The sequence below is a fragment of the Loxodonta africana genome, chromosome 4 (assembly GCF_030014295.1).
Source record: "Loxodonta africana isolate mLoxAfr1 chromosome 4, mLoxAfr1.hap2, whole genome shotgun sequence".
NCBI classification, from domain to species: domain Eukaryota; kingdom Metazoa; phylum Chordata; class Mammalia; order Proboscidea; family Elephantidae; genus Loxodonta; species Loxodonta africana.
Window position 1 is genome coordinate 179,939,938 of NC_087345.1, and position 26,203 is coordinate 179,966,140.

Sequence of the window (26,203 nt, forward strand, 5' to 3'; positions counted from 1 at the left end):
CGATATCAAATCACATGAAAGGGCAGGCCATGATTGCTTCTACAACCCCCAAAACAGAGAATCAAGATCTCTTCCAGTTGAAGATATATTCCTGGAATTGCCAGATGTAGAATACAAAAGATTAACGTACTGAACACTTCAAGACATCAAGGATGACATCAGAAATGAAATCAGGCAAAGTACAGAAAAACCCAAGGAACACACAGATAAAGCAGCTGAAGAAATTAAAAAGATTATTCAAGAAAATAATGAAAAATTTAATAAGCTGCAAGAATCCATAGAGAGCCAGCATTCAGAAATTCATAAGATTAACAATAAAATTACAGATCCAGACAACTCGATAGGAAGTCAGAGGAGCAGAATTGAGGAATTGGAATGCAGAATTGGGGGATGGAGGATAAGGCAATTGGCACCAAAATATTCGAAGAAAAATCAGATAAAATAATTTAAAAGAAGAAGAAACCCTAAGAATCATGTGGGACTCTGTGATTGGAATTCCAGAACAGGGAGGGATCACAGAAAATACGGAGAGAATTGTTGAAGATCTGTTGGCAGAAAACTTCCCTGACATCATGAAGAAGAATTGGTAGCTACCCAAGACACTCATCGAACCCCATACAAGGTAGATACCAAAAGATAATCATCAAAACATATTATCATCAAACTTGCCAAAACCAAAGAGAAAGAGAAAATTTTAAAAGCAGCCAGGGATAAACAAAAAGTCACCTACAAAGGAGAATCAATAAGAATAAGTTTGGACTGCTTGACAGAAACCATGCAGGTAAGATGGCAATGTGATGACATATATAGATCATTGAAGGAGAAAAATTGCCAGCAAAGAATCATATATCCAGTAAAACTCTCTCTCAAATATGAAGGTGAAATTAAGTCATTTACAGATTAACACATGTTTAGAGAATTTGCAAAAACCAAACCAAAGCTACAAGAATTACTAAAGGAAATTCTTTGGTCAGAAAATCAATGATATCAGATATCAACACAACAAAAGGACACAGAACAGAGCATCCGGATATCAACTCAGATAGGGAAATCTCAAAAATAAAATAAGATTAAAAAACCCAAAATGGGGAATCACTGATGTCATTATGTAAAAGAAGAAAATAATCAATAAAGAGGGACTAAATACAGGAGGCATAGATCTTCCATATAGAGAGGAAATCAAGGCAATATAGGGAGATACAAGTTAGGTTTATACTTAGAAAAATGGGGTTAAATTTAAGGTAACCACAAAGATGACTACAATCCCATACTTCAAAATAAAAACCAAGGTAAAGCTAAAGACTCAGCAAAAACAAACTCAACTACAATGAAAAAGAGGAACACGCAATTTACAAAGGAAAACTTCTCAGCACAAAAAAGTAAGCAGAAAAATGAAATGGTCAACAACACACAAGGAAAGGCATCAAAATGACAGCACTGAACTCATACCTATCTATAATTATGCTGAATTATGCTGAATGTAAATGGACTAAACGCACCAATACAGAGAAAGAGAGTTGCAGATTGGATAAAAAAAAATACAAAAAACAGAAACATAACCCAGGTATGTGCTGCCTACAAGAGACACACCTTAGACTTAGAGACAAAAACAAACTACAACTCAAAGGATGGAAAAATGTATCAAGTAAACAACAATCAAAAACGAGCAGGAGTGGCAATATTAATTTCTGACAAAATAGACTTTAAAGTTAAATCCACCACAAAGGATAAAGAAGGACACTATATAATGATTAAAGGGACAATTTACCAGGAAGATATAACCATATTAAATGTTTATGCACCCAATGACAGGGAAGCAAGATACATGAAACAAACTCTAACAGCATTATAAAGTCAGATAGACAGCTCCACAACTATAGTAGGAGACTTCAACACACCACTTTTAGAGAAGGACAGGACATCCAGAAAGAAGCTCAATAAAGACACGGAAGATCTAAATGCCACAATCAACCAAACTGACCTCATACACATATACAGAACACTCCACCCAACAGCATCCAAGTATACTTTCTTTTCTAGTGCACATGGAACATTCTCTAGAATAGACCACATATTAGGTCATAAAGCAAGCCCTAGCAGAAACATTGAAATATTATAAAGCATTTTCTTTGACCATAAGGCCATAAAAGTAGAAATCAATAACAGAAAAAACAGGGAAATAAATCAAATACTTGGAAACTGAACGATATCCTGCTCAAAAAAGGCAGGGTTATAGAAGACATTAAGAAGGGAATAAAGGAATTCATAGAATGCAATGAGAATGAAAACATTTCCTATCAGAAACTTTGGGACACAGCGAAAGCAGTGCTCAGAGGTCAATTTATATCAATAAATGCACACGAACAAACAGAAGAAAGGGCCAAAATCAAAGAACTGTCCCTACAACTTGAACAAATAGAAAGACAGCAACAAAAGAAACTGTCGGGCACCAGAAGAAAACAAATACTAAAAATTACAGCAGAATTGAATGAACTAGACAATAGAAAAAGAACTGAGTTAACAAGATCAAAAGCTGGTTATTTGAGAAAATAAACAAGATTGAAAAACATCGACCAGACAGACAAAAAAAAAAAAGGAAAGGAAACAACTAGAATAAGAAATGAGATGAGAGGTATCACAACAGACCCAGCTGAAATTAAAAGAATCATATCAGATTACTATCAAAAATTGCACTTTAACAAATTTGAAAGCCTAGAAGAAATGGTTGAATTCATAGAAACGTACGACCTACCTAAACTAACACAGAGGTAGAACAACTAAATAGACCCATACAAAAAAATATCGAAAAGGTAATCAAAAAACTCCCAACAAAAAAAAGCTCTGGCCTTGACTGCTTCACTGCAGAGTCCTACCAGACTTTCAGAGAAGCGGTAACACCACTACTACTAAAGGTATTTCAGAGCATACAAAAGGATGGAATACTATCTAACTCATTCTATGAAGCCATCATATCCCTGATACCAAAACCAGCTAAAGACATCACAAAAGAAAATTACAGACCTATTTCTCTCATGAACTTAGATGCAAAAATCATCAACAAAATCCTAGCCAATAGAATTCAACAACATATCAAAAAAAATAATTCACCATGACCAAGTGGGATTTATATTAGGTATGCAGGGATGGTTCAACAATAGAAAAACAGTTAATGTAATCCACCATATAAATAAAAGACAAGACAAGAACCACATGATTTTATCAATTGATACAGAAGAGGCATTTGACAATGTCCAACACCCGTTCATGATAAAAACTCTCAGCAAAATAGGAATAGAAGGAAAATTCCTCAGCATAATAAAGGGCACTTATACAAAACCAAAGCCAATAGCCAACATCATCCTAAACGGAGAGATTTTGAAAGCATTCCCCTTGAGATCAGGGACCAGACAAGGATGCCCCTTATCACCACTCTTTATTCAACATTGTGCTGGAGGTCCTAGCCAGAGCAGTTAGGCTAGACAAAGAAATAAAGGACATTCAGATTGGTAAGGAAGAAGTAAAAGTATCTCCATTTGCAGATGACATGATCTTATACACACAAAACCCTAAAGAATCCTCAAGAAAACTGCTGAAACTAATAGAAGTGTTCACCAGAGTATCAGGATACAAAATAAACATACAAAAATCAGTTGGATTCTTCTACACCAACAAAAAGAACATCAAAGGGGAAATCACCAAATCAATACCATACACAGTAGCCCCCAAGAAGATAAAATATGTAGGAATAAATCTTACCAGAGATGTAAAAGACCTATACAAAGAAAACTACAAGACACTACTGCAAGAAACCAAAAGAGAACTACATAAGTGGAAAAACATACCTTGCTCATGGATAGGAAGGCATAACACTGTAAAAATGTCTATTCTACCAAAAGCCATCTATAGATACAATGCAATTCTGATCCAAATTCCAAAGACATTTTTTAATGAGATGGAGAAACAAACTACTGACTTCAAATGGAAGGGAAAGAGGCCCCAGATAAGTGAAGCATTACTGAAAAAGAAGAAACTTATTTTAGAACCCATTACACTGCCATAGTAGTCAAAACAGCCTGGTACTGGTACAACAACAGATACATAGACCAGTGGAACAGAATTGAGAATCCAGACATAAAACCATCCACATATGAGCAGCTAACATTTGACAAAGGCCCAAAGTCAGTTGATTGGGAAAAAGACAGTCTTTTTAACAAATGATGCAGGCATAACTGGATAGCTATCTGCAAAAAATGAAACAAGATCCATACCACACACCACGCACAAAAACTAACTCAAAATGGATCAAAGACCTAAGCATAAAGTCTAAAACGATAAAGATTATGGAAGAAAAAATAGGGACAACGTTAGGAGTCCTAATACGTGGTTAAACAGTATACAAAACATTTCAAAAAATGCAGAAGAGAAACTAGATAACTGGGAGCTCCTAAAAATCAAGCACCTATGCTCATCCAAATACTTCACCAAAATAGTGAAAAGACTACTTACAGACTGGGAAAAGTTTTTAACTATGACATTTCCAATTAGCGCCTGATCTGTAAAATTTACATGATTCTGGTAAAACTCAAACACACAAAGACTAACAATCCAATTAAAAAATGGGCAAAGGATACAAACAGACACTTCACTAAAGAAGACATTCAGGTAGCTAACAGATACATGAGGAAATGCAAACAATCATTAGCCGTTACAGAAATGCAAATCAAAACTATAATGAGATTCCATCTCACTCCAACAAAGAAAGTAAAAAAATTTTTTTTTTTTTACTTTCTTTGTTGGAGTGAGATGGAATCTACAGGCTGGCATTAATCAAAAAAGCCCATAATGATAAATGTTGGAGAGGTTGTGGAGAGACTGGAACGCTTATACACTGCTGACGGGAATGTAAAATGGTACAACCACTTTGGAAATCGACTTGGCACGTCCTTAAAAAACTAGAAATAGAACTATCATATGATACAGCAATCCCGCTCTTGGGGCTATATCCTAGGGAAATAAAAGCCTTTACAAGAACAGATATATGCACATCCATGTTCACTGCAGCACTGTTTACAATAGCAAAAAGTTGGATGCAACCAAGGTGCCCAACAACAGATGAATGGGTAAATAAATTATGGTATATTCAAACAATAGAATACTATGTATCAATAAAGAATAATGATGAATCCAGGAAACATTTCATAACATGGAGAAATCTGGAAGACTTTATGCTGATTGAAATTAGTCAGTTGCAAAAGGACAAATATTATATAGGACCACTAATATAAGAACTGGAGAAATAGTTTAAACAGAGAAGAAAATATTCTTTGATGGTTATGAGAGCGAGGAGGGAGGGAAGGAGGGAGGGGGTATTCATTTATTAGATGGTAGATAAATTTTATTTTAGGTGAAGGAAAAGACAATACACAATACAGGAGAGTTCAACACAACTGGACTAAACCAAAAGCAAAGAAGTTTCCTGAATAAACTGAATGCTTCAAAGGCCAGCGTAGCAGGATGGGTGGTTTGAGGACCATGGTTTCAGGGGACATCTAAACCAATTGGCATAAGAAAGCATACTAAGAAAACATTCAGCATCCCACTTTGCAGAGTGGCATTTGGGGTATTAAATTCTAGTAAGCAGCCATCTAAGATGCACCAATTGGTCTCAACCCACCTGGAGCAAGGAAGAATATAGAACACCAAAGACACAAATTAATTATGAGCCTAAGAGTCAGAAAGGACCACATAAACCAGAGATTACATCAGCCTGAGACTAGAAGAACTAGATGGTGCTGAGCCACAGCCGATAACTGCCCAGACAGGGAACTCAACAGAGAACCCCTGAGGGAGCAGGAAACCAGAGGGATGCAGACCCCAAATTCTCATAAAAAGACCAGACTTAATAGTCAGACTGGAACTAGAAGCACCCAGTAGCCCTGGTCCCCCGACATTTTAGCCCAAAACAGGAACCATTCCCAATTGGACTGGAATACGGGTTGGAAAATGATACTGGTGAAGAACGAGCTTCTGGGATCAAGTCAACACGTGAGATTATGTTGGCATCTCTTGTCTGGAGGGGAGATGAGAGGGCAGAGGGGGCCAGAAGCTACCCGAATGGACACGAGGAGAGAGAGTGAAGGGATGAACTGTGCTATCTCACTTGAGGGAGAGTGATTAGGAGTGTATGGCAAGGTGTGTGTAAATTTTTGTATGAGACACTGACCTATTTGTGAACTTTCACTTAAAGCACAAAAAAATTAATTAATTAAAAAAAGAATTTAGATAATTGAATTCAGCAATTTGTAAAGTTATTATACATTACAGGCAATTTATTTTTATTGGAAAATAAATTTTGATTTAACGTTTGAAAATAAATATAATCTATATACTATTCTCAATAAATTCTCAATAGATACTGAGAATTATTTGAAAAAATCAAAATTAATTCAAGATTTTGTCTTTTTTTTTTCAGAAGTTTGAATATTATATATGGAGATGTGATTTTTTAAAAATACGTCCTGTTTCAGGTTCTTTGACTTTATTGGATATGTGGCTTGAAGTCTTTCATTAATTTTAGAAAATTCTGTATCATTATCTCTCTCCCACTTCTACTCCACTCTCTCTCCTCCTCCTCCTCCTCCAATTACATACATGTTAGACCATTTCATATTGTTCTTAAATATCAGATACTGAGTTCTATTTTTATCCTATCTTTTTTCACTTTATTAACCTAATTTCAAGTTTACTTTTTTTTTCATATAAAGTTTTCATTGTGTTTATAATGCAATCCAAATATGTTCTATTATACAGTAATACATTTTTCCACTCCTGGCATTTCCTTTTTGCTCTTTTTATAGTTTTATCTCTTCTTAAATTCCTATCTGTTTGTGTTTAATGTTCCTATTTTCTACTAGTTTCTTAAATATATATATTTTTTCATTTATTTTTAAAGTCCCAGTCTGGTAAATTCTCCATTTAGCCATCTCTAGGTTTTGTTCCATCATATCTTGTAAAAGACCACATATTCTTGCTTATTGAAATACAGTTATTGATTCAATACCAGACTTAGTGTGTAAACGTACAGTATAGCATTAAGTAAGTAATGTTTACACCCAGAAAAGTACATTCTCCTTCTTCTGACAGGGTGTCAGTGTTAGAGCTTAAATCAATCTAGTCTGTGGTTGAGCTGTTTTTTCTTTAATTAGAGTCTATTTGTTTACGGCTTCAAATACTTTGAAGGAAGGCTTACAGTTTCTTTAGCAAGGTTTGGGATTTCAGCAACTAGAAGTTTTGTTTTATCAATTCATTTGTCTTTCCCTCAGATTTGAGCAGGACCTGTGTACATGGGCTTTTTGAGACGCCTTTCTTGTTTTTCCTGCATTGCCCCCAATACTTATGTGAGCACTAGATGAAGACTGATGGAAAATTATGGCAGGTAGAAGCCGTCTCTATTTGTGACTCAGGCTTTTAGAGATTTCTATCCACTGTTCCAGACTGTGGAGGCCTGGTGGCATAGTGGTCAAGAGTTCAGCTGCTAATCAAGAGGTCAGCAGTTTAAATTCTTCAGCTGCTCCTTAGAAACCCTATGGGGCAGTTCTACTCTGTCATATAGGGTCACTCTTACTTGACAGCAATAGGTTTTATCCAGGCTGCACTTTTCCCTTAAAATTCGTTTGAATGCCAGCCGTTATGTTCTTATGTGCATTTATAGCATCTTTCTCCTCCTTCTGCTCTTCTGCCAAAGATGGAAGGAGGTGAGTGTGTCTTCTCTTTAAAAGCTGAGGTATCATTTTTTGGATTTGTTGTATTTGTCTCCTTAGTCCTACGATGGACTTAAAGAAACCTTAATTTTGTAGGTTATTTGGCTTATGGCTGTTGTTAGGTTAAAGGCAGTATTTTCTTTCAGTTGTTTCATGTTCTAAGCAGTAGTGAAATAATAACAATAAATTTTGGAGAATTTATTGAACAAATGAAGGAATGATAAATAACACCTAAATTCTTTACCAATATGTCACAATTCATTTGAAGTAACTTTCTCAAGTTTAAATGCCTAGTAAATCCAAACCCATTCAACCTACTGTAGTACCTGCACTGCTGAGCATCGCCCTTTGGCATTTCTTTTGTCACATTCTGGTAGTCATGATAAGGATGAACTCATGCCTCTGTTCTAGAGTGGTCTGTACCTTAAAACACATAGTCCTGTATATAATTTCAAACTGTAGCATGATATAGGTTGTCAATTCTCATCTTTCTCAAGCCTCACCTCCCATAATTCCTTGAGAAAAAAATCAACACACTCACAATATTTTTGGGTAGAATGTAGATGTTACCTGAGGACACTGAGCAGACACTTTAAGCTGATTCCGCACAATGAGCAAAGCCAGTAGGCACTTTCACTCTCAGCAGTCTTTGTTCTGTACATCATCAAGCTAAAGGTCACTTCTTCCTTGTCTCATTCCATGTGCAGCATTAATCTCTGTTGTCAGCCCTTCTCCAACCCAAATGTTCCCTGACAATACCCCATTTTAATGGATTAATTACGCACAATAGTTTCTTTCTATTTTATAAACAAAGCATCTCTCCAACACAGGAATTGTCTTACCTGATGCTCAGAATGTAAAATTGTCACCATGCTGTTACATCTTAAAATTATTATTATTACTTTTATTCTTAATGTATCTATGCTTTTGCTTGTTTTCTCGTATTCATATATATACATGTCCTCAGTGTAGGGTATCCAGATGTAAGGATGATGTTTCTGGATATAGAATAGATTACAAATTTTCCTTTTTTTTTTTAACTGAATTACAACTATATTAGAGGGTTGTGAGAGAGTGCCAGTGAGCTAGTTATAGTTCAGAGAATTCTAGCAAATAAAAAAAAAAAATTTATGTTAAAAATATATTTGAACTTAGCATTTCCCTCCATAAATTAAACCAATTTATTTTGGTATAAAATGTTAAATTTTTCAGAATTCTATATAGCGCTTTCTTTTCCTGTGGATTTGAGGGCCTTTTGAAACATCAATGCACATGTATTATACTTTTTGAAGAAACATGGGAAGCACTTGTCTTCCTTGATAGTCTACGTGGACATATAACAATTCAAAACTCTAGGTTATAGTGCCACCCCCCCCTCCCACTTTTCCTGGGATTTTACATTTTATCTAAGCTCAATACCTGAATGCTTAGCAAGTATTTCCCTTTACCAACTTCTCATTCAGTCTATTTGGAGGTTGTAAACAGGGAAATGCAATCCATGTCAAATTTTCATTGCAATTTACCATATCCTATGCCCTCCATGTGCAGTTGCTAGAGAGAATTCCTGTCCCCGCTTAGATTTATGTTCCCTTTTCTGCAAGAGATTGCATGGGAACTCCAGTGCCCACCTAACCTTAGACTAATTGTACAATTAGTACTGTAATATAAAACCTCTAAGCTAACACAAGTTCCCTCATGACATGATTAACTTCAGGGATTCTAGGCAATGGGAGTCAGTCAGGAAGTGCAAACTAATTAATGTTGGAGGACAAGAATAAGGACGAGGGAGGTCACACAGCTGGCTGCTCCTGACAGTACCAACTGCAATGGAAATAAAAGCTTAAATGAAGGAAAAGAAATTGGAATTTTTTTCAAACTGAATTTTATGATTTTCTCTCCATTTCTGTTGTCTTTTTATTTTTTTTTTTTACTTTGCATATATGGAGGCACAGCAAATAAACAAATAAGGAGATTGTTACAGCTATGCAGGCACAAAGAATAAAGCTAACTGAGATTAACTGTACTTTGAAACTTATAATATCCAGATGGCAGCTGCCTGGATGCTTGTGTAAATTGGGGAAAGGGTTTATGTTCTTACAGAATCCTTGTTTTATAGGCAGCATGGCTGATGTGGGCCCAAGCGTAAAGAAATTGTTTTCTTCTTTTTTTTTCAATATTACCATCAACAACCTAATATATGACACATGGGAAGATTAAAAAAAAAAGCCTCAAACAGCAAAAGGCAATAAAAATATCAGATAAAAAATAATGATGCCATTCGTATAGTTTATGAAACTGAGTGAACAAAAAGTCCTTTCTAGAATAAAAAAAAATGATACCTCAAATTTCTTCTATGCAACCCTAATATAGGAGAATCTGAAAAGAAATTGCTCCTAGATTCTTTGTGACTTTTTACTGGTAAGAATTATCGCTGATTGCCAAAAAATACCATAGGTTAAAAGTCCTAGCTGATACATCCTAGAAATCTAGAAACATATGCTGATATTTTGGTAGAAATCTGTAAGACAGTCCAGGTTAGGTGTAAAGTTACTGATATTGACAGTCCAGCTAGAAAAGTCTGCAGGATAGCCCACCACATAGTAGTTAGTACATAATGACTACACAAAAAACTAAACTAGTGTATTCGAGAGGCTCATAAATAACTCAATGTCTTTAAATCATGTAAAATATCTGATCAAATATAACATTAAAACCTCCATTGAATAATTGCCATCCAAAATAAATCTACTTGAAAAAATTATTAATCTGTGAAGTAGTTTAAGGTAACCAATATAAAGATTATATTGGTTACCACGTCCCAACCTAAACTAAACCTACTGCCATCAAATCAATTCTATCTCATAGTGACCCTGTAGGACAAAGTAGAACTCCCCACTGGGTTTCTAAGGCTGTAAAATTTTTACAGAAGTAGACTGCCACATCTTTCCCCCGCGGAGGGGCTGGTATATTCAAACCACTGACCTTTGCTTAGCAGCCGATGCTTTAACTACTGTGCCACCAAGTCTCCTCTAACTCCATGTTAAAAACCAAACAAAGCAGTTACCGTCAACCCCATGCATTTCAGGAAAAAACTGCACTCCACAGGGTTTTCAATAGCTGTCACCTTTCAGAAGTAGATCAACGGGCCTTTTTCCAAGGTACAACTGGGCGGATTTGAACCACCAACCTTTCAGTTAGTAGCCAATTCCTTAACTGTTTGTGCCACCCTGGGACTCCTAGTATCATGCTACAGACTGAGAATAAAAGAGTTTTATTGCTAAATATGTTCTATAAATGTGTATATGCACGTGTATGTACATATGTAATGCAATCCACTTTGCAGATGCACAATATACATTATACATTCTGGGAACTTCAGGAGTAAAGAAGTCTCTCATATTTTGTAAAACCCACAGTTTCTTGCTTTATTTTCTCTTTAATCCACATTTTTTTTTTAAATGAAAATCAATTTTAGGATATACTGGTTTATAGTTTAGAGTGTGCATATTTATGATGCCATATCCTATGAATGGTGCCAAGGAATAATGCAAACTGGTAATTTCCTTATTAAAATACTTCCAAATTTGGGTTAAGCAGCACAAAGTGAGTTGGAAGTCTGTCCAAGTAGCCAGTGAATTCAGAAAGTACATTTTTTTGGATTATTCACATGACCAATCCTCCATTCTAAATTTCCATTCATAAAGACTAGCTTAAAAAGTCAGCTGAGTGCCCCTACTCATGAAAGAACAGACATTACCCAAGTGATAGTTTGTGTCACCCAGACTTTAATATGCTCTGGAGGGTAGAATAGATGGGTGGAAGAGTGTTGTACTGGCCACCAATTTATTTGTGATCTTTAAAATGTTGTCAGTGCATTAGAGAACTAGCTGTGCAGGGAATCCCAGCCTAACATATAGATATTACCATATATTTACATAAATAACTGGTATCTTCTACATTTGTTTGCCAGTTGTGTCCCCGCCCCTCAAGGTATTTTCATAAAAGCATATTGCTAATTTTATTTTATTGCAACATGTGAAAAAAATTCACATAGCGGTGCTTATGAAAATGCTTCTAGGGAGAAGGTGCAGTTGGAAACAAACGTAGAAGGCAGGTGTTATTTGCGTAAAAATGTGGACAGTCTTCTTTACCAGCTTTGGCATGGAAATAAAAGCGATGTTTTGTTGGATTAGGCCATTACAGATTCACTGATCCAGAGATTATTCTGTCAGACCAAATTTCCTGTTTGTGGAATAAGAAGTGACATTGGACAACTTTCAGATGTAGAAGAAAAAAAAATCCTATCGCACAAGTCCAAAAATGATAATTCAAAAATGTTTCCAGATTTCAATGTTACTACCTCATTGTAACTATATTTTGATTTCTCTTTTCTTTGGCTTTCTCTATTTTTAATAGTCTCATTTATATAGCTCAATATGCCCTCAGAACCCATAAAAATCCACTGTGTATTTTATCTCTAATTTTACTTGGTGTATTGTGGGTATCAATATATTAAGATTGTCGTGCTTTTATATTTATATTAAAACATGGAAGCAAAGCCTGATTTTATTGTCCCAGTTTTGATTAATTTATTTTTTCTATGTTAGAGACATAGTATCATTATGAGACACCTAAGCATGGTTGTATCAAAGTTGCCTGAAAGAAGGCACACTCCGGGGTGAGATTATTAGAGTTTAATCCTTTAGAACAGTTTTTTCAATACTGTTTACACCAGGGACATTCCTGTACAAATCCTCTTTACACAAGACAAGAATAACACAGGAAGGAACTGTTTGTCGCTGAACTCTGCAAAGAAGGAGAGCAAATGAGAATCCTTAGGGGGTTTTCCATCATTTAAACCTACCAGGAGGAGATTAATCAAAGACAGCTATGCTATCTGATGTACAGTTACATAGCTGCAGTCCCATTGATCAAGTTAAGGTAGAATAACAGCATCATAGCCATCACAGCAGCTTCTTTGTTGGAACAGAGGCAAAGCCCTTGCACAGGTATGCTACTCACAAAGCAACATCTGTGAGTGAGTGTTAGGTTCACTAGTTTTCCTAGCCTCAGTACTTTGACTATGTGATTTTTGCCCTCAGGTAAGTTTCACATTAGAATTGTGAAAATCCATATTGCCTCCAATTCATGTTGTTGTTTTTAGGTGTCATAGAGTTGATTTTAGATTTTCAACTCATAGCAACCCCGTGTGACAGAGTAGAACTGCTCCATAGAGTTTTCTAGGTTGTAATTATTATAGAAGCAGATTACCAACTGTCTCCCATGAAGCTACTGGGTGGGTTTGAACCATCAACCTTTTGGTTAACAGCCAAGTACTTAACTGTTGCACCACCAGGGCCCCTTTCCCAATCCATAGCTGGGCTTATTCTCTATGGAGATTCTCAGTCTTATCAACATTGATTTGTTTATGATGTAACCAATGTTTCTATTGTACATTTTCCATATAAAAAGTACTTTCATAGATGTGATCTCATTTAATGCTGATAAAGATCATGTGAAATAGGCCTGAAAGCAATTAGAGGAAACTGAAGTTCTTGCCTTGTACAAAGTTCCTGTAATACAAATGTTAGAATATCACGTCCTACGTTGTAAAACGTTCATTCAATTCTCATAGTAATCAAAGTCTAATATATGTTCTCGAACAATATAATCAGTATACTTACATAGCAACCACTACCATGAGAAGAGAGCTGAGAAAAGGATGGACACCAATGGTCTGGCTATGCCTCCAACTCATTTGCACAAGTTTCTTTTAGTTTTCTAGTTTCTGTCCAATCACTTAAGATGTGCTTCAGTTGAGGAGGTTACCCTTCAGTCTCTCTGGTTCTGTTGTTCTAACTTAAAGATATAACCGCATACTTTCTTTGAGGTAAATGTGAAATTTATGAAATCTCATTTTATGAAAAGTGATTCTATGTTTTAAAGTTTGAAAATATGAGCTTAAATTTGGAGAGATATATTTTATTTATTGCACGTTAGATGAAGGTTTACAAAACAAACTAGTTTCTCATAAATAGTTAGTACAACATATTGTTTATCACATTGGTTAACAATGCCACCGCATGTCAACACTCTCCCTTTTCAACCTTGGATTCCCTATTACCAGCTTTCCTGTCCCCTCCTGCCTTCTAATCCTTGCCCCTGGGCTGATGTGCCCCTTTAGTCTCGTTTTGTTTTATGGGCCTGTCTAATCCTTGAATGAAGGGTGAACCTCAGGAATGACTTCATTACTGAGCTAAGAGTGTCCAGGGAACATACTCTCAGGGTTTCTCCAGTCTCTGTCAGGCCACCAAGTCTGTTTTTTTCTTGTGAGTTAGAATTTTGTTCTACATTTTTTTCCAGCTCTGTCTGGGACCCTCTATTGTGATCCCTGTCAGAGCAGTTTGTAGTGGTAGCCGGACACCGTTTCGTTGTACTGGACTCAGTCTGGTGGAGGCCATAGTAGTTGTGATCCATTGGTCTTTTGGACTAATCTTTCCCTTGTATCTTTGGTTTCCTTCATTCTCCCTTGCTCCTGAAGGGAAAAGACCAGTGGAGTATCTTAGATGGCTGTTCTCAGGCTTTTAAGACCTCAGATGCTACTCACCAAAGTAGAATGTAACACAATTTCTTTATGAACTATGTTATGTCAATTGAGCTATATCTTCCCTGACACCATGATCCCCACAGCCCTCAGCCCAACTATTCCGTCCCTCAGGGAGTTTGGATGTATCTATGGAGCTTCCATGACCTTGCCTTGTACAGGTTTTCCTGGCTTCCCTAGTATTGTGTACTGTCTTACCCTTCACCAAAGTTACCACTTATCTATTGTCTATTTAGTGTTTTTCCATCCCCGCTCCTCCCGTCGCTTGTAAGCATCAAAGAATGTTTCTTTTTGTGTGTAAACCTTTTCATGAGTTTTTACAGTAGTGGTCTCATACAATATTTGTCCTTTTGTGATTGACTTATTTTACTCAGCGTAATGCCCTCCAGATTCATCTATGTTATGAGATGTTTCACAGGTTCATTGTTCTTTAGCACTGCATAATACTCCATTGTGTGTATGTACCATAGTTTGTTTATCCATTCATCTAGGTTGTTTCCATCTTATGCTACTGTGAATAATGCTGGAATGAACATAGGTGTGCATAAGTCTATTCCTGTGATGACTGTTATTTCTCTAGGATATATTCCTTGGAGTGGAATTGCTGGATCATATTGTATTTCTATTTCTAGCTTTCTAAGGAAGTGCCATATCATTTTTCAAAATGGTTATTTATTTTTTTTTTGTGTGCCAGTAATGCCCAGATGAGATGTAGCTCATTGTGGTTTTAATTTGCATATCTCTATTTTTTTTTTTTTTTTAATGGCTAGTGATCGCCAGCAGTTCCTTATGTATCTGTTGGCCACTTTGATGTGTTCTTTGGTGAAGTGTCTGTACAAATACTTTGCCCATTTTTTAATTGGATTATTTATGATGGATTTTCCTGTAGATTTTATAGATCACACTTTTGTCAGATTTTGTAATAGCTAGAATTTTTTCCCCAGTCTATAGGTTCTCTTTTTACTCTTTTGGTGAACTCTTTTGATGAGCATAAGTGTTTAATTTTTAGAAGATTCCAGTTATCCAGCTTATTGTCTGGAGTTTGTGTGTTGTTAATTATGGTTTGTATCCTGTTAATGCCAGGTATTAGGGCCTCTAGTGTTGATCCTATCTTTTCTTCTATGATCTTTATAGTTTTGGGCTTTATATTTATGTCTTTGATCCATTTTGAATGTGAAGTATTGGTCCTGTTTCATTTCTTTTTTTGCAGATGGACATCCAGTTTTGCCAGCACAATTTGTTTAAAAAGACTGTCTTTTCCCCATTTGATGGACTTTGGGTCCCTGTCAAACATCAGGTGACTGTAGGTGGATGGGTTTACATCTGGGTTCTCAATTTTGTTCCATTGGTCAACATATCTGTCGATGTACGAGTACCAGACTGTTTTGACTACCAGAGCTGTATAGTAGGTCCTGAGGTCAGATAGTGTGAGTCCTTCTACTTTATTCTTCTTCTTAATAGTGCTATACTTATCTTGGTCTTCTTCCCTTTCCATATGAAGTTAATGATAAATTTTTCCATCTCTTTAAAGAATGTTATTGGCATTTGGATCAGGATTGCATTGTATTTGTAAATTGCTTTGGGTAGAATTGTTGTTTTCACAGTGTCGAATCTAGCTATCCATAAGCATGGAATGTTTTTCCATTTATGTAGATCTCTTTTGGTTTCTTGAAGTAGATTTTTGTAGTTTTTTTTGTATTGGTATTTACATCCCTGGTTAGATTTATTCTTAAGTGTTTTGTTTTTTCAGGAACTATTGTAAATGGTATTGTTTTCCTGATTTCCTTTTCATCCTTCTCTTTATTGGTGTATAGGAGTCCCACTGATTTTCGTATGTTCATCTTGTATGCTGCTACTCTGCTGAAACTATTAGTGCCAGTAGTTTTCTTGTGGAGTCTTTTGGGTTTTCTATGTATAATATCATATCCTCTGCAAATAGGGACAGTTTTACTTCTTCATTACCAGTTTGGATGCCCTTTATTTCTTTTTCTTGTCTTATTGCTCTAGCTAGGACTTCCAGCACAATGTTAAATAGAAGTGGTGATAAAGGGCACCCTTGTCTTGTTCCTATTCTCAAGGAGAATGTTTTCAGCCTCTCTCCATTAAGAATGATAGCTGCTGGTTTTGCATAGATGCCCTTTATTATGTTGAGAAATTTCCCCTCTAAACCTATTTTATTGAGAGTTTTTATCAGGAATGGATGTTAGACTTTGTTGAATGCCTTTTCTGCATTGATTGAGATGATCAAGTGATTCTTTTCTTTCCTTTTATTTATGTGATGGATTATGCTGATTGATTTTCTAATGTTGAACCATCCTTGCATCCTGGTATAAAGCTTACCTGGTCATGGAGTATTTTTTTTTATATATATCATACTGAATTCTATTGGCTAGAATTTTTTTGAGAATTTTTGCTTCTATATTCATAAGAGATATTTGTCTGTAATTTTCTTTTTTTTGTGGTGTCTTTTTTTTTTTTTTTTTTTTGCCTTGTTTTGGTATAAGGGCTGTGTTGGCTTCACAGAATGCATTCAGAAGTATCACTTCCTTTTCTATGTTCTAAAATAGTTCAGGTAGTACTGGTGCAAGCTCTTCTCCAAATGTTTGGTAGAATTCTCCAGGGAAGCAATCTGGACCAGAGTTTTTTTGTTGTTGTTGTTGGGAGGTTTTTTTTTGTTTTTGTTTTTTTACCTTTTTTCAATCTCTTCTCTTGTTATGGGTCTGTTCAGATTTTCAACATCATTTTGTGTTAGTTTGGGTAGGTAGCGTGTTTCTAGAAATTTGTCCATTTCTTCTAGGTATTTGAATTTGTTGAGGTATATAAAAAAAAAAAAAAAACCCAGTGCTGTCGATTCAATTCATAATTCCCTATTATGATCTTTTTTTTATTTCAGTTGAGTTTGTTGTAGTGTCCCCCAGTTCTTTTCTTATTTGGGTTATTTTCATCCTCTCCTGCTTTTCTCTTGTCATGTTTGGCCAGTGGTTTTTTGATTCTTTCAAAGAAAGACCTTTTGATTATGTTGATTCTATTGTTTTTCTATTTTCTATTTCATTTATTTCTGCTCTGATCTTTGTTATTTCCTTCCTTCTGGTGGCTGTCGACTCTTTTTGTTGTTCTCTGTTTGTTTGTGCTGAGTAGCTAATATTTTGATTTTGTCACTTTCTTCTTTTTTGATGTGTGTATCTATTGCTATAAAATGACTTCTGAGGACTGCCTTTGCTGTGCTCCAAAGGTTTTGGTATGATGTGTTTTCATTCTTGTTTGATTCTAGGAATTTCTTGATTCCATCTCTGATTTCTTCTATTATCCAGTGGTTTTTAACCAGGGTGTGATTCAGTTTCCATGTAATAGATTTCCTCTCCTTGCTCTTCCTGTTGTTAATTTCTTTCTTGATGTCGTTGTGGTCAGAGAAAATACTTTGCATTTTCTCAATGTTTTATGTCTTGTTGAGGGTTGCTCTGTGGACTAAGATGTGGTCTATTCTGGAGAACGTTCCATGTGCATTGGAAAAGAATGTGTGTTTTGCAGGGGAAGAGTGTTCTACATGTATGAGGTCAAGGTGGCTGATTGTGGCCTTTAGCTCTTCCGTATCTTTGTTGAGTTACTTCCTAGATGTTCTGTCCTTTACTGAGAGTGGTATGCTGAAGTCTCCTACTATTATTGTGGAACTGTTGATTTCTTTTTTCAGCACTGTTTTATGTATTTTTATGTTTTATGTATTTTATGTATTTATGTGTTTTATCCATTTTGGAGCAGTGCCTTTGGATGAATAGATATTTATTATGGTTATATCTTCATGGTGGATCATCCCTTTAATGATCATATAATGACCTTCTTTGTCTTTTATTGTGGATTTTGCTTTAAAGTCTATTTTATCTGAACATAGTATTGCCACTCCTACTCTTTTTGTTAATATTTGCTTGATACATTTTTTTTCCTCCTTTGTTTTTTAATAATTTTTTCCTAAGATGTGTCTCTTGTAGACAGCATATTGATAGATCCTGTTTTATTATCCATTCTGTCACTCTATGTCTCTTTATGGCTGCATTTAGGCCATTTACAGTCAGTGTAATTATTGATAGGTGTGAGTTTATTGCCATCATTTTGTATTGCTTTTTGTTGTGGTGCCATCATTTTCATAGATCCTCATATTCTCCTGTGCTGAATTCCTTTTGTTTGTGGATTTTTTTTTCTTTTTTTACTGAGTTTTTTTTTTTTGTTTGTTTATTTTGGTGAGTAGATTTGTTAACTTTCTTTGTGGTTACCTTGAAATTTACCCTTATCTTCCTAGGTTTGAACCTGTCTATTATTATTTGGGAAACCCTGGTTGTATACTGGTTAAGAGTTTGGCTGCTAACCAAAAGGTTGGCAGTTTGAACCCACCAGGCCCTCCTTGGAAACCCTGTGAGGCAGTCCTACTCTGTCCTATAGGGTCACTATGAGTCAGAACTGACTCAACAGCAGTGGGTTTGGCCTTTTCTTATTATTATTACTTGGTATTGCCTTGCCTTCCACTTCTTTGGGAAGTTCTGTACCTACACCATTTATTCCCTCTTTATTGTTCTGATGTTGTTGTCATTTACAGATTAACCTCTCTGATTCCCTGTTGCAATTCTTTTAGTTTTGGATAGTCCTTCAGAGTTCATTTCCTAGATTGGCTGATGTCCTAGATTCAGGCTGTAAATTTGGCTTTGTTTTTACGTATTCCCTTAATTTCTGTTGTGTGGAAATGTCCTAACTTCACCATCATATCTGAGTTTTGCAGTAGATATTTTTCTTGGCCACGAATTTTTTCTTTCAACTTTTATATATGTCAACCCTTTACTTTCTTGCCTGCATGGTTTCTGTAGAATAATCAGAGCTCAGTCTTATTGTTTTCCCTCTGTATGTGACTTTTTGTTTTTCTCAAGTTGCTCTCAGTATTCTATCTTTGTCTTTGGTTTTAAGAGTATGATTATGATATGCCTTGGTATTTTTCTTTTGGGGTCTCTCCTGTATGGGGCTCATTGAGCTTCTTTGACGGTCAGCTTTTCATCTTTCGTGATATTAGAGAAGTTTTCTGTCAGTAATTCTTCAATGATTCTGAGTTTTCCATTTTCTCTCCCTTTCTAAAACTCTGATCCCACATAATTTTCAGGATTTCTTCATTTTTCTTCATTCTTTTTCTAATTTTTCCTCAAACAAAGTTGTATCCAACCAAGTGTTTGTCTTCAGTTTTGCTGGTCCTGTCTTCCACTGTTTAAAGCTGCTCCTCAGCCCTTCTATGACACTGTCCTATTCGAAATCTCACTGTTTATGTTTTGGGTTTCTAATCATTGTTTTTGTATGATTTCTAGCTGTGAATCTGTTTTGACATTTTGTTCCTATATTATTTTCCCGAATTATTCCTTTTTCATGTCTGTATTTTCCACAAATTTGTCTGTCTTTTCCATGAATTTGTCTATTTTTTCCCTATTTTTGTCTGATTTTTGCTTCAACTCTTGAATACCTCTGAATATTAGAGATTTACATTCCCTTTTTTATCAGGTAGTTCTAGGGCTTTTTCTTCTACTGGAAAGTCATCTGGTGTTTTATTTTGGATGCCTACTGGAACTGTCCTATCTTTTTTTTATATGTTTTGATAGTGTCTGCTGTCTTTGGGACATTCAGTAGTTATTTTCTTTGTTTACCAATTGCGGATTTGTTTGTTTCATCCTGCTTTTTTGTTTTATTTGGTTATGTCTGAGAAGGCAGGTCATGTGTTCTTTGTTGTTTGCTTGTCTGTCAGGATGATACTTTTCACCTCCTTTCCAATGTACAGTACTAGTCTATCAGCTATGGTGCAGCAGGACAGGCCCAGTTGAAGCTGAGGGTCTTGGATGGGTTGCTTGTGGAATGTATTAGGGCTGACAGGGGAGCTACAAGTGAATGCAGGGCAGGTTCCGGTAGGCTGTGCCTGTGCTGCTCAGGGGTGTGATGTTCAGCACACTTTGCAGGTAGCAGGAAGGAGGGGTGAAGTCGTGATTTGTGGAGCTAATATGACTATGGGAAAGAAGAGAGACAGAAGAGAGAAACTGGAGCCAATAAGTAATTAATTAAATAACAACAACAAAAAAAGAATAGATTGCCAAGGGAGCTTACCTTTGAAGTGGAGAGATGAGAAACTGAGAAATTGAAAAAAAAGAAAAGAAAAAGAGAGAAAATAAATAAATAAATATTAGGGGAAAAAAAAGCCAAGTGTCCAGGGATTCCCCCAGTGCAGCTGTGAAGACCAGGGAAGTGGCTCCCAAGGTGCTAAAAGAAAAAGAAAATAAGCAAACAGAACAAAACAAGGCACTCGGGATCCCACCAGCATGGTGGCCTGGACTGGGAAAACAGTTTCCCAGCCAAGTGGCATTTCACAGCCGTTCAAGAAGAAGCAAAGATGGCACATTGAGCCAGGTGTTCTAGAGAAAGGAGGGGGAGGCAGTGAGGGGCAGGGAAGAAACCAAAAGAAGCAGAAACAAGCAACACCAGCAACAAAGGAATGGCACTGAGGGAGCCAGCCAGTGTGGGTAGGGTGAATCCAAGTGGCATGGAGACAGAGCCAGTGCCTCCCGGCTGAGAGACTGAGGCCTGTGGGAAGCAGTGAAGGATGAGCAGGAGGAAGAAAGGTGGGGAGTGGGAAAGCATATTTCACTGTTTACTGGGTGCTTAGTCTCCTTCTGGGAGCTCCATGAAGCTGCTTTCCCCCTGTCTACCTCTCTTTGATGTGGGCAGGGCAAAACCAAGCAGCACAGAGCCCACACCTCTCAGCTGGCTGAGCAACACCAGCCAGCTATGAATTGGTGGAGGCCAAGCAGTGGGGAGATGGATGGGGGTGGGAAAGTGCGTATTGCCAGTTACCGGGTACTCTATCTCCTGCTGGGATCTCCATGAAGCTGCTTCTTATACTCCCTGTCTGCCATTCTCTGACAGGGGTCCAAGATGGCAAATCTGTGTTGCTTTAGCTGATAGGGAACCTCTGAATATACTCTCTTCACTGTCTGTTCTCTGTCAGTTTCTTATTCCATTTGGTGCTTGGCTGAATTCTTTATCTCTTCATTTAATGCTTAGGGTTCCAAGACTGACCTTTGTCTCTGTTTTACATAGTTTTTCTGGTCTTTGCTGTGGAGGGATGCTGTGGTGCTTCTGTCTACAGCACCATGTTGGATCCTCCCTTGGAATGATATATTTTTAATTAAATATCTGGAAGTAGCTGAATAGGGAATATAACATAATATAACTTGATAGAACTCTTTAAAATGATGAAATGAAGAAAGAGAAATTGTGGAAGAATATAAACTTCTTACACTTCCTGAGAAAAGAAAAGACAAATGCAAAATAACAAATAGACGTAAATAAACATACACACAACAGAAACAAAATTGAGATTAACTAAATAGTGATCAAGTCTTGTCTCCAATGAACTTTAACCAGATGAATTAAAATTTGGCTTTAATAAAGCAGAAAATGAAATAAGAAAAAGAAATTTTAAATGAAGACTTACAGGTTGAGATTATCACTGATGTGTTGAGGGATAGATTGGGCTCAAGACCAGCAAAGGCAGAGTCAAGAGAATGAAAAATAACATAAAAGGGATGCATTTTCACTGAAAAAGTGCAAACTACCCAAGAGTCTCGCATTTTTCTTTACCCATTTTTCTGTATTTGTTTTAGAAAATACCCCAAAAGAAAGTACATGAAAGAAAAATTTTGTAGAGTGGGAGCTAACATGCACATTGATTTTGACAAAACATATTAAGGAGTGTGAAGTTTCTAGCAAGGGAGAAATATAAGAGACAAAGTCAAGCAACAAATTTCTGGTCAACAGGTCAACCATGTGATCAATTGAAATGCTGGGGAACTCAGGAGAGTGTGGAAAACTCTCTTGGGATAATACAAGAGAGCAGTAGGAAAAGGGGCTGAATCAAAACACTTCATTTATTAACTTGTATTCTGGGTGTACGTGCAAGATGTGCACATTTAGTTTAGAGTTGAATGATGCTAAAGTCAAAGATCAAAGTAGAAAAGACTACTAAACAGGACAGAAGAATCAGAGGTTTGAAGAAAAGTTTAGAAAACATAAATTACAGTTAAAACCCTATGCTTAAGTTTAAAACCAATCAATTATATACATATATTATTTTATTAAAATATAAATACACATGAATACGTATATATATACATATTGTTCTGTATTATGCACGATGTTTTAATTTCTTTTCCCCTTTTATTGTAAACAGTGGTCCACGATGTTTAACTTATTTCTAAAGCATACAGAGGTATTAAAATTAATTTGATAAATATTAATGAATGAACATTGGGGAATTTTTTAAAAAATATTTTCCTAATTATAAAAATGGTGATATCCATGATTATTTTCTTTTAATAACATCATTAAAATGAAATTATTGATTTGAATGATATGAAATTTTACATTTTCATTCTAAATGACAATCCAGAAATGTCTCACCTTTTATAATTACATCAGTAATGTTTTCTTACTTCAATTTGCTAATATAAAAATTCATTGCTGATATTAAATATTAAAAATAGCTCTTCATAAATAAGAAATATTAAAATAATAGCATATATTTTAATTCCTTTATTACTAGTGAGGCTAAACTTTTTTATATGCTTATTTCTTCTTTTTGGAATTTATTGTTTATGTAACGTAATCGTTTTTATATTGACATGAAGTCCATATTGCAAGAAAAATTTATGAAGTAAGAACACTAAACTTTGTCTCTTGTATATTTGCCAAAAATGTATTCCTAATTTATTATTTCTATTTAATTAAACTTATTAGCTTCTTGTCATATACAGCAGTTCTAATTTGTTTTATATTTAGTCAATTGTATCATTTCTATGGAGTGTTGATAAATAATTGTATAACAGTAAGTAGTTAACAAATTCTAGACAGATCTAAGTTTCTTCATCTGTAAACTAAGGTAATTGAAACAGATAATCTCTGGAATTTAACTCTAAAGCATGAGAATTCTCTACTTCACTTCTATTTTAATTGAAATCCAAGCATAACTGGAATGTTCGCCTTATCACCAAATCCTGGCATAGGACAAGACTAACCAAAGTTGATTTTGTAGTCAGTGGTTCTATATCACTACTTCCAGAAGGTGCATCAGCAAACCCATGTTCCCTTACTCTAGTGGTCTGGAGATAGAAGCAGGGCATGTCATCAAGATTCGTTTAGGAGAATGTGGCACCCTAGACAGATGTCATGCCATCTCTCTGCAGCTGAGACCTGAACATCTAAGTAAAGAAGATAGAAATGTCAGTCTTCGAACCTTAAGCATCAAATGAAGGGATAAAGAATTAGATCAAACAATGAATGCAGGAAGAAACTGAAGGAAAACAAAGAATGAGACAGATATGGAATGGAAGTCCCCTGCCAACTGACATGGCACATGTCACCATTTTGGAGCATAGCCAGCACTGACCCCAGACAAGGAGTATGGGAAAGCAGTTTCACGGACTTTCAACAGGAGACAGAGCACTTGGTAACCAGAGAAATATGTTTTCCCACTCCTCACCCTTCTGCCCCGTATGTCACTCCCACGCTTTCTATATGGACCCTGCTATGCAGTTCAACTAGAGAGCTACCAGCCCACTGCCAGCCCAGGTCCACCCTGCCCTCACCTGCCAGATCTTACCCTGTCATTTTTTTCTCCTTTCTTCCTTTTTTTCCTCCCTATTGCTAGCCCTGTTCACCACTTCCACATCTTCCCAATAGGCCACACTGGGCCACTCAGCTAGAGAGCTACAGGCCTGCCATCACTCCAGGTCCACCCTACTTTGACCTGCCAGCTCCTGATGTGTCATTGTTTTTTTTTTTCCTTTTCTTTCTTCCTCCCACCTAGCCCTGCATGTCACACTCACTCCTTCCTGGCAGGCCAGGCCACACCACTCAGAGGGCTACAACCTGCCATCACTCCAGGTCCACTCTGCCCCTACACAAAGGCTCTTGTCATATCATTTTTTTCTCCCTTTTCTTTCTACCACACACATAGTCCCATACCCCACCTCTACCTCTCCCCATTGTGCCACATGGTGCCACCTTAGCTAGAGAGTCACTTGGCTACCACCACCCCAGGTACCCCTGCCCCACCCTCCAGCTCTCGCTGTGCCTTTTTTTCTTTTTTACTTTCTTCTTTTTCTTTCTCCCTCCCGCCTAGCCCTATATACCACCTCTACCTCTTCCCACCATGCCACACTGCACCACTGTGAGTAGAGAGCAAATGCCTGCTGCTGCCCTGGGTGCAACACCACATGATGGCTCCTGCTGTGCTGTTTTTTGTCCTTTCTTGCTTTTCATTCTCCCCCCACATATCCCTCTACACCACCTCTACCCCTTCCTGCTGGGCCATGCTGTACCACACTGAGTAGAGAACTACTGGCCCACTGCCACCTGAGTCTACCCTGCCCCTACCTGATGGCTTCATTATGTCTTTTCTTTTTCCTTTTCTACCTTTTCTTTCTATCTCCTACCTAGCCCCATGTGCCCCCTTCCCTGCCTTCCTGCCAGTCCCCATGTCTGCCCCCCAACCCACAGACTACACTTAAAAAAAAAAAAAAAACTCTCTTTTATTTTCTTTCTTCACACCATCTAAGACCTATGCCATCCCACCTTCCTGCTAACACTCCCCATGGTCTACTCAGGCCCACTGCCACACTGAGCCTGCAATGACCCTCCCCTCCTGCTGTTCAACCAGCTGCTGAATGGTAGGACACAAGCCCGAACCACTCCCATCTGACACCCCCACCTATCTGGTGATGGACTGTGAATGCTCCCATTCCACTGGGCCAACATCAGGTTGCAAACAGCACCCACCCAGTCTGTCCTCAGCCACCCCACTAAACCAGTGTACAGTGAAGAAGACTCACCCTGCCTGCTGTTGCAATGCCCACTGGGACAAGGTGGTGAGAGCTATTGTGCCCACAGACAAGCAAGAAATGAAGCATGTCTGGTTCACCCACCATGACATATCAAAACCAAAGAATCAGGATGAAACAAGTGAGCACACAATCAATAAGTAAAGAAAATAATACTTTAATGTCTCAAGATAGCAGAAAATATCAAAACATATGACAAAGCAGGACAAGATGACTCCAGCAAGTGACCAAAATAAAGAATCTAATGATATCCTGGTAGAAGAAAAGACAGTGGAACTACCCAATATGGAATTTAAAAGACTAATATTTAGGACTCTCCAAGAGAATAGGAAAGAATTAAAGGAAAACACAGACAAAACCAAGGAAAAACAGACAAAATCATGGAAAACACAGACAAAACCAACAAAAACATAGGCAAAACAAGGAAAACAAAGCAATAGAAGAATTTAGAAAAATAATACAAGAACAAAATGTTAAAATAAATAATTAGAAATCATCCAAAAACAGTAACTAGAGATCAAAAAGATAAACAACAAAATTTCAGAAATTGACAATTCAATAGAAAGTTTTAGGAGCAAATTTAAAACAATGGAAGACAGAATCAGCAAGATTGAAGACAAATCCATGGATACCACTTTGTTTGAGGAAAAATCAGAGAAAAGAATAAAGAAAAATGCAGAAAACCAAAAAATTATGTGAGATAATATGAAGAGAAAAATTTACACATGATCGAAGTTACAGAACAGGGGAAGAAAATAGAAAAGACAGAGAAGATTGTTGAAGATTGATGGCTGAAAAGTCCCCAAATATCATGAAAGACAAAAAGCTGACCATCCAAGAAGCTCAATGAACCCCATATAGAATAGACCACAAAAGAAATTCACCAAGACATATAATGAAATTTGCCAAAACCAAAGACAAATTATCTT